Source organism: Patagioenas fasciata, chromosome 1 (assembly GCF_037038585.1).
Source record: "Patagioenas fasciata isolate bPatFas1 chromosome 1, bPatFas1.hap1, whole genome shotgun sequence".
Classification (NCBI taxonomy): domain Eukaryota; kingdom Metazoa; phylum Chordata; class Aves; order Columbiformes; family Columbidae; genus Patagioenas; species Patagioenas fasciata.
The window spans coordinates 77,871,308-77,884,120 of record NC_092520.1 but is presented as its reverse complement, the minus strand read 5'-3'; the positions used below and the strand labels follow the sequence as shown (position 1 = coordinate 77,884,120).

Below are 12,813 nucleotides of genomic sequence, written 5' to 3'. Positions count from 1 at the left end.
ATGTGGCATCCAAGGCATTGCTAAGGATGATTTGTCAGGATGATCTGTCAAAAGATGAACTTAATGAATTCAGAGAACCACTTCAGTCCTGCAGTTGCAGAGGTAAACGTATCTAGAGCTTAAGCTAGAAGCTTTGGAAACCTCTTCCTAGATCTTCCAAAATTAAAACAATTGCTTACTTTGCCATTTCTTAAACAGACAGGTGATTATACTTACCCTTTCACAGATCTTGTAACTGTCATTGCAATATTTTCTTTTGTTTCACTGAACAAATATCTGAAGATGATACCAGGGTGACTTTTGGAGAAAGCAGTCTCATAGTCTTCTTCTTGGTTACAAATACAGATAAAGCAAGCACTGAAGTAAATCAACATTTCTATTCCTTTACCACTTTTGTTTCCTATCTTGCATCTGTATCAATACACTTGAAAGCACACCTACTGCATACCTGAAGAACTCTATAGCTATTAATATTAAAGACTGAAACACATTAATGTCGTTGGAAGGGGTAGGGCATACAAATCACTATTAAAGGAGAAGTGGTTGCCACAATAGTGGTGTATAGCTAAATGTGACAAGATGTTCAGATGCTATTAAGTTGATGCTGTATCATATTGAACAAAGTAAAGTTATCTAGTGATGACTCATGTCCTTTCCATCACAACTTAATAAATGGACACAGAAATTATATTGATTTTCATGGACAAGCAAGCAGCTCTAAAATCTGAAAATTCGATGAAATATAAATTACGGAATATGGACCATGTGTGATGATCTCATAACAGGGTGAAAAGTCCATTACTTGGAGAAGGTATCATAAACTGCAAAAGTTTATTTTAACACACTATCACAACAAGGATTTTTTTCAGTTAAATATCAGTTGGTGAACTTCCTCTTGTACCATTAGGATTCTCTGAAGCCTTGTCTCTAACCACAGAAAGCTCTAATGTGGAATATAAAATTCGTCCTAAAGTGAAAAGCGTCAATGTGGAAGCACAAATATGAAAGAGGCAACTTCAGTCAGTGCCACAGAATGAAGAAATATAAGAGAAAAACCGTTTTCAAAGGAGAACTTAGAATAATAGAATCATTTTGGTTCGAAAAGATCTTTAAGATCATCAAGACCAATCGTTAACCTAGCACTGTCAATTCCTAACCTGACAATCACCTTCCAGATTCATTGCAATTATAATCACTAGGTGAAAACTGATTTTATCAAAAGATATTTCTTACATAATTGTTTCATTTGAGTTTACTTGGGGAGGTGGGGGGGGAGGGGGTGGGTTTCAACCAATATGCCTCCACAGACTGATGTTTCTAATAAAGATTTGTTTCTATGAAATAAATTTTTGTTTTTATAAAGCAAAAGTGAAACCTTTCAAACTTTTAACTCAAATAATTTTCTTAACTGAAAATCAACAACTTTTCCAAAGTTACTTTGGTCAACTTCTATCATAACTCCCATGAGGATGTATTACTAGAAGTCTGAAGATGCAAGCAAATCCTATTTGTTATTTGGCCATATGCCACACAGATCAAAAAACTTCAACAGGGCAGAGTACTCAACCATCAGAAACGTAAGTGAATAGGTTATTCAAAGGTCAAGAAGATGCAAAAATGGAGTTCAACAGTCCCCTTATTTCCTGAACTGGTTTGAGAAGCCAATAAGAAGCTTTTTCAGCCTTTGAAAACAAAGTATGCTCTCCTTAAGCTCTACATTCCTCATTTGGCACTCTTTCAGTTCTCTTCACTTCCTGCCCCCAGAAGATGGCAGTGTAGGACTCTCTATGGAATATTCAGTAGAAGGGTAACATTTTTGTCCAATTTCCATCAGCAATTTTTTTTAATAAAATTTGTGCCATGAATTTATTCACATTCACTACAGAGGAATTCATCCCTTTCCAGAAAGCTTCCTTCCATTCCCCAAAACCTTGGACGTTTCAGCTACCCTAACATGCAATGTGCATGCACATTGTGGGAACATCAGTGAAGTTATTTGTGGAATACGACTTTCAGTACTTCACATCTCCCAGATACTCACCCCAGATTAAAGCAGTCCTGGTTTCCCTGCAAGATCAATAACGATTTTGGAGAGATCACATGGCTTAGGACAATCTTAGATACGGCTACGTGAGGTCATGGCTACATGAGGTCGTGGCTGTATGAGGACATGGTAGCCTGGGAAAGTATCTTAGATATTTGGGAAAAGCATCAATTCAAGATCAGTAAAGCCTCTGAAAAGATACTGAGTTTGTATTGTTTGTAGAAATACGATTTCCAAGTCTTGAGTTATTCAAGATGGCAGAAAGTATCTCATGTGCCTCAAGGCAACTAGGGCAAGATCTGCAACACATGTGGGATCAGCACAGGATCCTTTGTGATTTTTTCAGGGTTTTTTTATGACATCTAGATAAACAAAATTATCTTTAAGATATTCATATACAGAGAAATTTCCAAATACAGCTTCTCCTATAACAGATAGCAGAACCACTTATTCCTAGACTTTGTACTTTCAAGAAGGAGACAGTCTTGATGCGAATAAACAATTGGGGAAGAATACTAAAGAAGAGACAATAAGGACAGACTTTAAATTAAAAATCCATTTCTGCTCAGATATTGCTACAGCACTATTTGCAACTTCTTTGTGATTATAAAGTTAACTTGCCACTATTTTATTTTCATTAACATGTTTAGGAAATAGTTTGATATACAGTACCTTACTATATATGTTTTTCTTATGCTTTTAACAATTGGACAGCACTAATATTTTCCTGATCTAATTCAGCACCACAACATACTAATACCAAATTCTGCTGACTAGGACCACTATTTCTAGGACGTATCCCATGCAGTCACTTGGCTGCAGTTTCTTATTCCATTTTACTAGGAAACACGCTTGGATTTTCCATTTTAGGCATCTGGAATGGCCAGAAACACTAAGATGCTTTGCATTTAATTATTTAATCGATTTTACTCCCTGCTGAGAGACAAGAAACAATCACCTTGTGTATGTGAAATTACATTATTTCATCTATGGCCAAAAAAAAAAAAAAAGTATTTTCAGTCCTTTTCTAAAGGACAGTTATGTTATTAGTATTCTCCCTCTACAGAGAAGAAAGGGGACCATGTGTAGAGAACTGTATACAACAAATATTAGTGGAATAGAAGTTGTGACAGTGAAGAAAGGTTAAATGAAGATAAAGCAGTATCCAAAGCAAAAGATTCAACTAGTGAGAGGTTATGATATATTGAAGGGGACTTGGCTTCGTGAGTGGGAAATTTAGTCCTAACCTGAAGAACACTAAATGCTTAGACAAGATGAAGGAAAGGAAGAAAGAAGGAAAGAGAGAGAGGAAGAAAGGGAGAGATGAGAAAGAGAGAAAGGGAGAAAGAAAGGGAGAAAGAAAGGGAGAAAGAGACAAAGAGAAAAAAGAAGAGAGAAAGATTAACAAATCCCTGGATAAAACTGGATGGGTCTGTTGCGGGTGGGATTGCTCAACTTCAGTGCAAGACAGGAGAACAGACTGATCTCATGTAAAAATCTGCAAAGAAGGAAAATGAGAATCCACAAAGTAAGGAGAGGAAAATCGCCAGATATTCATATTTGGGGGGAAATAATAAAAGATAGTAATAAGAAAGCAATTATGCATTTACAAGTAGGAAGGTACTTTCCTATCACCATACCCTGCTCCCAAACAGCCCCCCTCCTGATCCTTTAGTAATTTGATTAGTTATACGTATGATAACGTTTTATCTTTCCAAGGAAACCCAAATCCAACCCAAACAAAAAATTTCAAACACTTTAAAAGGCACAGCTACCTAGCATTAATCACTCGGCTAAAGTTAAGTTAGGAAGATATGGCAATCTAACATGCCTGATTGTATCAGATATGTCACTAAAACTCTTTGAATTCCAGCAAAAAGAATGATACATGCACCAAATGAAATTATCATTCTTTTTTTCAGTTTTATGACTTCAGCAGCTTATAGAGAACATATGAATTAGTAGAGTTTACATTGTTTTGAGGGAGATAACACATGCTTGCAGCACTTGATTATTTTATAGCTATCATCACTGTACTTAAATAGTAAGGAATATTATGCTCTAATATGTAATATATATATAAATGTAGAATATATATATGTGTACCTAATATATTTTCTCTAACTCTTGATGCAGCTTGAGTCTCCCTGAAACTAAGTAGTAAACAAAAAGGGATTTTTTTTCCTATTGAATCAATCACAATCAAACACAACTACAAGAGAACAGAGATTTTGCCCATAATGTGATCTTTCAAAAATGAATTATAAGGTTTTCTCTTGCTGCTTTTAGGTATAACTTCAGTTTGCATGACCAGTTCTACTAGTGTGATGTTTTACAAATTGTTAACCTGTACAAAGCTAATGGACACCAAAGACTGATTCGATTGCAACTTTTAGCCATTTTTGTTCTATTTTAATATAATTGTGCATTTAATTTTCTTTCATTGAACTATGGAAAGTAATTAGCTTTTATTGTGGGTAAGTAGCATATTTACCTCACCAAACTTCCTGTTGGCAGGATTTTGTGAAAGAAGAGAATCCAAACACGCTCAGAGACTAGTGAAGTAGCCTTAGGGAGATAATCCTGAAAGGTAAAGAACAATCCATAATTAGTTCACCATGACAACATTAGCAACATGGTGGTAGCTTTGCCAGTAAGACTAACTCCACCATTTTCACTGCATACACTCCATAATACCTGAGTTGTTCTAAAGCCTGTTTACAAAACTAAACATATAAGTTTACACTACCTACAGAAGAATGGACAGGTGACTTCAAAAGGAACATTAAACATTCAAATGAGTTTTCTGCTGTGAATTTCCTCCAAGAGGACATGAAGCATTTTCCGTCCCATCCCCTCATAAATACAGCCTGTCATTTGATGTTCAGTTCTAGATAGCTGAAGGCATTCCAAGTTTGGAAATTCATGAAGCCATAGGTCAACTTGTGCAATATAACATTTGACAAGAATCATTTTAACGAGCAGATATCCTTAAGGTATTCCACATATTTTAAATCACAGTATGTATTGCATAAGCTTATTACATAGAACTTTCACTGTAGCAAGTATAACCAGCATTCTTGGCATGCCAGTGTTTGTGTTTTGTGAAGTTTAGCTAAGACAAAATCCCCCAGATGTTTGTTTTTGAAGTAGTATCCTGGATAGTACACACGCTTGCAACAAAACATTTGCCAAATGTTCTCCAGGAAAAGAATAATCTCTTTTCTCCTATAAAGTTATACACTAATTTTCAAGCTTTTACTAATCAAACTTTTTCTATAGAAATTCTTATTTCTTAAATTCCTAGATTTCTTTTTGTGCTGCAGATGTCAGCAGCTCTCCTTCCTTCCTCCCTGTGTAAAACCTTCTACCCTTGAAACAACTGAAGCTTTAATTCAATGAGAATCTCACGAGATTATTCAGTCTTCTCTGTAAAGATCAAGTAAGATCTACTGATTAGACTTTGTAGAGAGGATGATTTTGTATTTCATGCATGCTATCCATTAAACTAGCTCCTGCAGGGTGCTCTGTGTGTGGATTGACTCTTCCAGCCTGCCCCCTCGCAAATGGTTCACTTCAGAGAGTTGCAGAGAAAAGGGGATGAAAGGAAAGGAGGAAAACAGAATAATTTAGGATTAGTAGCATGTTAAGACGATATCAGGTGCCAAAGCTCAGTTTTGGACAGAAGTGTGAGAGCCAAGCCTTCGGAGTTCCTGGTGTCCCCAGCATTAATCAGTCCTCATTGGGAATGCATGAACAGTATTTAAAACTGGCATTCCTGCAAGGCAGAGAGGATCACAAATAGCTTATGAAAGAGATACCACAACGTGTCTAGAAGAAAATGAGCTTTGTTTTCTGCTGAATCAGCGACCTTCTTGCTGTAGAGCTGAATTAGCACCAATCAACATCTGCAAGTGAATTAATCCCAGCTCTCCAGGAATTAGAATCATGAAACAGCAAGGAGTCGTTGACACCCTGTTACCACCACCTGAATTAGTGAAAGTTATGAGACCACGGTAGTTCTCTTTATTAGAGAGAGATTTATGACAAAGCTACCCTGTATTAGAGAAGCAACCCCTCAAGGTGTAGGTAGCCTTAATAGACTTCGCATCTGGAAAACACTACCACCTGTAGTTCAAGAGAACAAATCCATGAGGATCACTGTTTTAGTGCTACACATTAGGTTAGAATAGCAGTATGACATTTGCTTTTGCTTCTTTCAGAGCTTTAGCATCACAGCTCATTTGATTCCAGGCAGATAACTGGATCATGCTAACAAGCCATGCTGTCTACTCTTTCAAATGAAATGCTAAAAGGCCAGTAAACAAGGCAAGGAACACCATAGGTATAGCAAAGTAGGATAAGAATGAAATGTGATTACCTTCCTGTGCAAATACTGAGCATTTTCCTTAACTGAAACACCAAAGGCTAGCTGTATTTTCCTTATTTGCAGGTAGCTAGCAGTTAAACTGCAGTTTTTTCTCCATCTCAACCTATACCAGTTTCTCAAGCTGTATTTATACAAGCAACCCACCTTCATCACAGAAACATTTCAATTTTATACTGTATCTATACATAAAAAATGCAAATGTACACACGTCTAAAACACTTGATGCCCAGGCAGGAAGGCTGAGATCCAACTTCCCTGTGTTCTAGTTGCCAGCAGTTGAACCAGAAAGACAGTAAGTCAGAAATCTGGAATTTTGCAGGAACATCACTGCTTACCCACCCCTTCTGCTTCCAGCAAGGGGCAGATTTTGGGATTCGCAGGACTTCTGGTTGGAACAGAGACAGGCTTGTGAAGGACTATTTTGTACCGGGATTGGGAGGCAGAGGGCTGGAAGTGGGGATGGAATAAAAGGGAAGACAGAGATAGCAAGGGCAGCAGCACCTAACATTTAACCCTCAGTATTGAAGCCTGAGAATTAGGATGAAGAGACATTTCTCATATAGAGGAATTAAAGATCTAAAGCACAGAATGTAAAGGAAGTCCTTAATCATTATCCTTCAGTTTCCTGCAGCTCTAGTCCACTGTCAGCCTACAGCCTGCAGGGTCTGAAACCTTGGCCTCTTTCTCCTCATAGCCGGGCCAGAGAATTCATACTCCAGAGTATCATCTAGGTTGTTCTCTCCCAGGACTAAATGGAACGCCTTCTTAGAGGAAACTTGGATTTAAGTGACAGAGGTTGATCAGATCTAGTTCCTGTACATGAGGACGTCATGAGTTGGGAAACAATGTAAAAATGTCAAGCCATGAGCCTTTGCAAGGCCAACAGGGAAATGCAGGTCAGAGATGCAGGGATGTCTCACTTCAGTTTCTGTCCCCGGGAGATAGGCCTTGCCAACTTGAAAGTTCAAGCAAGATTGAGAAACACTGACTATATAGTACTAGAGTAAGATAACCTCCTTGTGTCAGACCTCTTCTAAGGAACTGTGGATCTTAAAGAAGGATAAAATCCCAGGGAGTGTATTTCTATTTTGATGTTTTCTAAGTAATATTTTTATTGCTGGCAAGAAAGGGTCAGAAGGGCAGCGGGAAAATCTTGAAATGTCAGCTGCTGACAAAGAAGTGTGACAGCCTCTGGAGCAACACAAGACAATCTTGCTCCTGCGTATTTCTGATGTCCCTTTCCCTTTGCTCTTGCATTTTTATCTCAGTTGGAAATTACTCCAATAACTTACAGTCCACACAGTTCAGCCAGCAGAGGTGCAGGAAACACTCATGTCTCCCACTGTGAGTGTATCCAGCCTGACATCAAGCATAGTTTGGTCTGCTTCGACAAAAAAAAAATGCAAGATATCTTCTTTCACTCTCTCTGTATTGTAGGCAAACACATCAGGTGGGCTGGCTAAGAGATGTGATCTGACTACCCAGGCCGTGAGGAACACGCTCAAACAGCTACCTATATGAGGAAGAATTTGAATAACAAATTGCCAGGATCAATATTGCCTCTTCTTTCTCCTTCTTCTTGGAAGAGACAGAAGCAGATGCTCTACAAACTTCATACATAAAGCTGTAAGCTTGGTTAGGTCTTTGTTAGCTCTTGTTAACAAATTGCAGGATTTGAATTGCAGGATTTGATCAGAACACTTTAGGAAACAGAACAAGACTGCGAAATAAAAGTGGCTTGGTAGGGTTTTAGGGTTTTTTGTGGTTTTGTTTTGTTGTTTTGTTTGTTTTGTTTTGTTTTTCTTCTACTCAAACACTGATTTACATTAGAGTTATTTAGATCATTAAAAAGTTGAGACATTGACAAAAGCAAACACCGAGTGACAGGCAGGACTCCTACTTAAGCAATACTGGGTCCTTCCCAGAGAAGCAGAGAGAGGACAACCCTAACACTCACAGATGGCTGAGTACAATCACCTCTTCAGCTGACATACAGATCTCATGTCTCAGCATTAGGAGACAGCAGAACCTGAAAAGGAAAATAGGCTTATTGGTGAACTGGGATGAAAAAGAAAGGTATAGCAGGGAAAAAAAGAAGGTTCTGCGTATGTCCATATCAGTGCTGCTTGGAAGAAATCAGGACCAAGCTGCTTTCACAGTATTACAGGGCTTACTGAACATGATTCAGATTGATTAGGAGGTGCAAGAATGAGCTGCAGGCCTCAGTATCAGCAAGTAGGGAATCCTAGTTCTCCAAGAACAGGGTCAAGACAGGGTAACATTGCAGGGTACTTGCAGAAACACTCACAAAATTATCAAATTAAGATAATGGGTTAAGAAGTATAGGAACAAAACAAGCATTGGTAGAGATGAGAAAAACTGAGAAATGCATTGCAATAAAGTGCTTAAAAGGAAACATCACTACATCCTCAAAAATAATATGTGATCCTCACTTTATCTCCAGCAGCCTGGAGGAACACCTTCTGTTGCTAGGTACAAATACCTCCAATGGTAAGAGGAAAGTGCAAAACACAACTCACAGCTCACGTTCCACAGGGAAAGGAAGGATCCCGGGACACTCAGGCAATGTTTACTGCTAAGCAGACCAAATGGTCATCAACCTTGATTGGCTACCACATCTTTGAATCCCATTTTCTTTTCAAATGCCGGAAAGTAGCTGAGAAGGGAAGAATAGGTGGGTTGGCCGGGCCGACACAATTTTTAGGAGATGTCACAGAGGCACCCTGAGGCTAAAAAATAACCCTGCGACTAAAGAAGTACAAGATAAAATCTGTACTCCCTCTCACGTGGCTACTGATTCACAAATGTGCTTGGTTGACCCTCCTAGCCAACCAGTCCTGCTTGACTGTTCTTACAATAGTAATTGAGAGTGAGCAGTGAAAACAAGATCTGAAAAATGTGCTGAGTGACTCTCATGAAATTTCTGAACAAACTTACTGTCCAGAAAATTAGTATTTTGCATCTGCTTTTAGGATCAGACTTAATTAACATGCACAGAGTTTCATTCTACTGATTAGTCTGATCCAAACCCAAGAAATATTAATGAATTGGCTCTGTAGTCATGAAGATTTTGCTGAAGAACTAGTTTTAGTGGGATTTCAAGAGGGATGGCAGGGGGAAGGGAGTGGGGAAGAGATTTATTTTAGTAGATATAAGATATGGTTTAAGAATGCTTAAAAAATCTGTGAACTTACAAATTTTGTGCTAATATTTTTAAAAAATGTCTTGTGGCCTTTAAGAAACCCTGTTTATCTAAAAGGTTTTGTTCATTTTTTTTAAAGCTGCTTCTGCTATATGTTACATCTAAATGGATTATAATCGAAGGAAATTAAATTACTTTGGTCCTCCTTGGCAGAACTTGGTGTAACTGTCAGTCACACTGCATTGCACGTACAGCCACAACGGCATTTTGCGCTGTGCAATGCAGCACTGTGCAGAAATACCTGAGTTAGCACTGAATTAGCTGGCTTCAGAGCCGGGACAAATTAAAGTGGGAACAGAGCCATTCTGACTGGGGTATCACAATCCAAGCCAGTGCGCCTTGCTGGCCCCAACTATGCAAACCACTAATTCACAAGCAGTTTGGGAATTTCTAAGCAGCATTGCATTGTGCAGGCTAGACATACATTTTTAGGCACTTAAAGAATGATACTATGTTTCCTTTCTTTTCTTCTCTCTCCTGCTTCTCTTTTTCTTTGGACTTGTACTAACTTTATGGGTGGATGGTACCTCTGATGCTGCTAAAGGGGATGAAGGAAGCTTAAAATGTCTCTAATCCTTTCCCTTCTCCAGTACATCTTACATCTTCTCAAATGTTTTTAGCATCTACTGAATTCTTTTCCATAACTACAGGATAATAATAACAATAATAACAACTAAAAACCTGCATTAAAAATATAATGCTATTATCGTCCCAAGAAAATTGGCAGTGGAAGCTAAGTAGCTTAAGCCCATTTTTGGAAGCAAATGAGATATCAAATTGATAGAGCTCTAGCAAAGTTATTTAATAAACTATCCCAGGCAAGCCATTGCACATGGTAAAAGTATAAAATTATTTTCTCCTCTTACTTTCAGTTATAAACTGGGCCAGCTTTAGAGACTGCATCACGTATGCTCACGGGCAAATGAAAGCAGGATTTGAAATATGAGAGAGAAAACTAAAAAGAAAATAAAAATATTCATTGCTGAGAAATGAACTGAGCATACAGCTGTAACTTAGATTTTAAGCAGTACTTCATGAATGTGAAGCATATAGTGCTACCGCTTTGGTGAATGGTAAAACAGACGTACTCTTAAGCCACGCCAAAAGGCAGCTATTCTAAATTAATTTCTTTTTTTTTTTTTCCCCTTCTAGGCTTGTTTGAGAATTTATTAGAGATAATAAACAGTATCTTATTATAAGTAGTGACCTCATTTTAAGATTGGCCAAACCTGGTCTTTAAAGTGTTTAAAAAGCCGTAAGGAGAAACACATTAGCATTTAGAGATTATACTAGTTCACAAATTCATAGGATAAATACAATTAAGTTTTCCGATGATTTGACAAGCTTATGGAATGAAAGCACTCAAGTTTACCCATTTTCTTCTGTGATATGGCAAACGATTTGACTCAGACTAAAAATTACCTTAGAAAAGTACCTAGCACTGATTTGAAGACAGCAATATTTTGGAAGCTTTTGTTCAGCTAAACTTCCTTCCTTCCTTCCTTCCTTCCTTCCTTCCTTCCTTCCTTCCTTCCTTCCTTCCTTCCTTCCTTCCTTCCTTCCTTCCTTCCTTCCTTCCTGTCTCTCTTTTTCTTTCTCTCTTTCTTTCTCTCTCTTTCTTGCTCTCTGTCTCTTTCTCTCTCTTTCTCTCTTCTTTTTCTTTCTCTCTTTTTCCTCTTTCTACCTCTTTCTATCCTTCTTTCCCTCTTTCCTTCCTTCTTTCCTTCTTTCTCTTTCTTCTTTTCTCTTTTCTTTTCTTTTCTTTTCTTTTCTTTTCTTTTCTTTTCTTTTCTTTTCTTTTCTTTTCTTTTCTTTTCTTTTCTTTTCTTTTCTTTTCTTTTCTTTCTGGATTAGAAAATAAAGCCTTACAAAAGTGGCAAAATCATGATGTCAGAGAAAAGATAGTCCACCTTTCAAAGAGTTGCTTTGGAAGCATACAAGAGATTAGGAATTTGAAATAATTATTATAAACTTTTAATTAACCCAAAGTTTTTTGTATTCTGGATACCAAAACTTTGAAATATGCATTGCTAATTTTTTGAGTTGTAATGCAATTATTCTAGCTTGCACAGTCTAGGTTGCACAGTCTAGGTTGCACAGTCACTTCACAATGCTACTGTACCTTATATGCAGTTCTGAAATAGGACATATATTGCAGATGAAACTACAGTATCAACAGAGTTAATATATTATAAAGACCATAAACCTGGTCCCAGCAGGAAACCGTGTTTCCATTGTTTATGAGGCCCAGATGAACTACCGCAAATTATGCAGTTGCCAGGTCTGGGAAGAGATTATTTTTAAATGAAAGTGAAATCACCATTTCTTGAAAAAAAGAAATAAACTTCAGCTATGAAAGGGACAGGGAGAAGTAGGCAGATCAATAGGAACCTTCTCAGCTGGTGTGAATTGGCACTGGTAAGGAAAGCTCCTCTGATGCAGTGTCACAGGGCTCTGTGTTTTCTTTCTGCAGGAAAGCAAGCAGCAGGTGGCTGCAAGGAAGATGAAGACAAGCCTGGAAATTTTCTGCAGATCATTATGAAAATGCAGTTTGGTATCAACACAACTGCACTTATTCTTTTTTTCCTTTTTTTGTTTTTTTTCCCACCAAGAGACTTGTGTGATGAGAAGTGCAGCAAGGATCAGCAGAATTCCAGGAACAGTCACTGTATATATGATTTTGGCTAATAAACCAGCATAAAGCATGTCAAAAGAGTGCTGCATAATTTAATCAAGACAGAATTTGTTTTGTTTCGTTCTGCATGCTGTTCATTCCACTGGAAAAGAGATGGTGGTGTGGATGTCTAGAGAGTTCTTTAGCTGTGCAAATACACAACGATTTTATTTCAATGTGGCTTCAGAAAATGGTAAGCTAACAAAGCTTCACAAAGGAGTAAGAAAAAGAAAGAAGACCTTTTCAGCATCTGTGGCTGATATTCGACACAAGATCCCCACCAATTTGGAGGGTGTCATTTCTGAGACAGCAAGAGACTTTATATTCTGGAAAACTTGTAGTATCTTTCTAATTTTCGCCACATCCTTTGGCTGGACATCATTTGAGATTCGGGATAATTCAGAACAGCTTGAACTCCCTCATATTTGCCACATAAAAGGAGGTTAAAAACACATAGGGATGAAAGAGTTTGATTACCAAAT

General features: G+C 37.8%; 1 long non-coding RNA gene across 2 annotated transcripts in view; it reads left to right on the top strand.

The window, feature by feature from the left end:
* Window positions 1–12,370, top strand: part of LOC139826999 (uncharacterized) — a 42,904-nt gene extending 30,534 nt beyond the window's left edge. The window contains exons 4-6 of one of the 2 annotated variants that reach the window (XR_011737173.1): window positions 4,562–4,634; window positions 7,872–8,060; window positions 12,131–12,370. This is a non-coding gene — a long non-coding RNA (uncharacterized lncRNA). The remainder of the gene's footprint in view (window positions 1–4,561; window positions 4,635–7,871; window positions 8,061–12,130) is intronic. The other variant, XR_011737172.1, reaches the window with a different exon arrangement.
* Window positions 12,371–12,813: the final 443 nt, after the last annotated feature.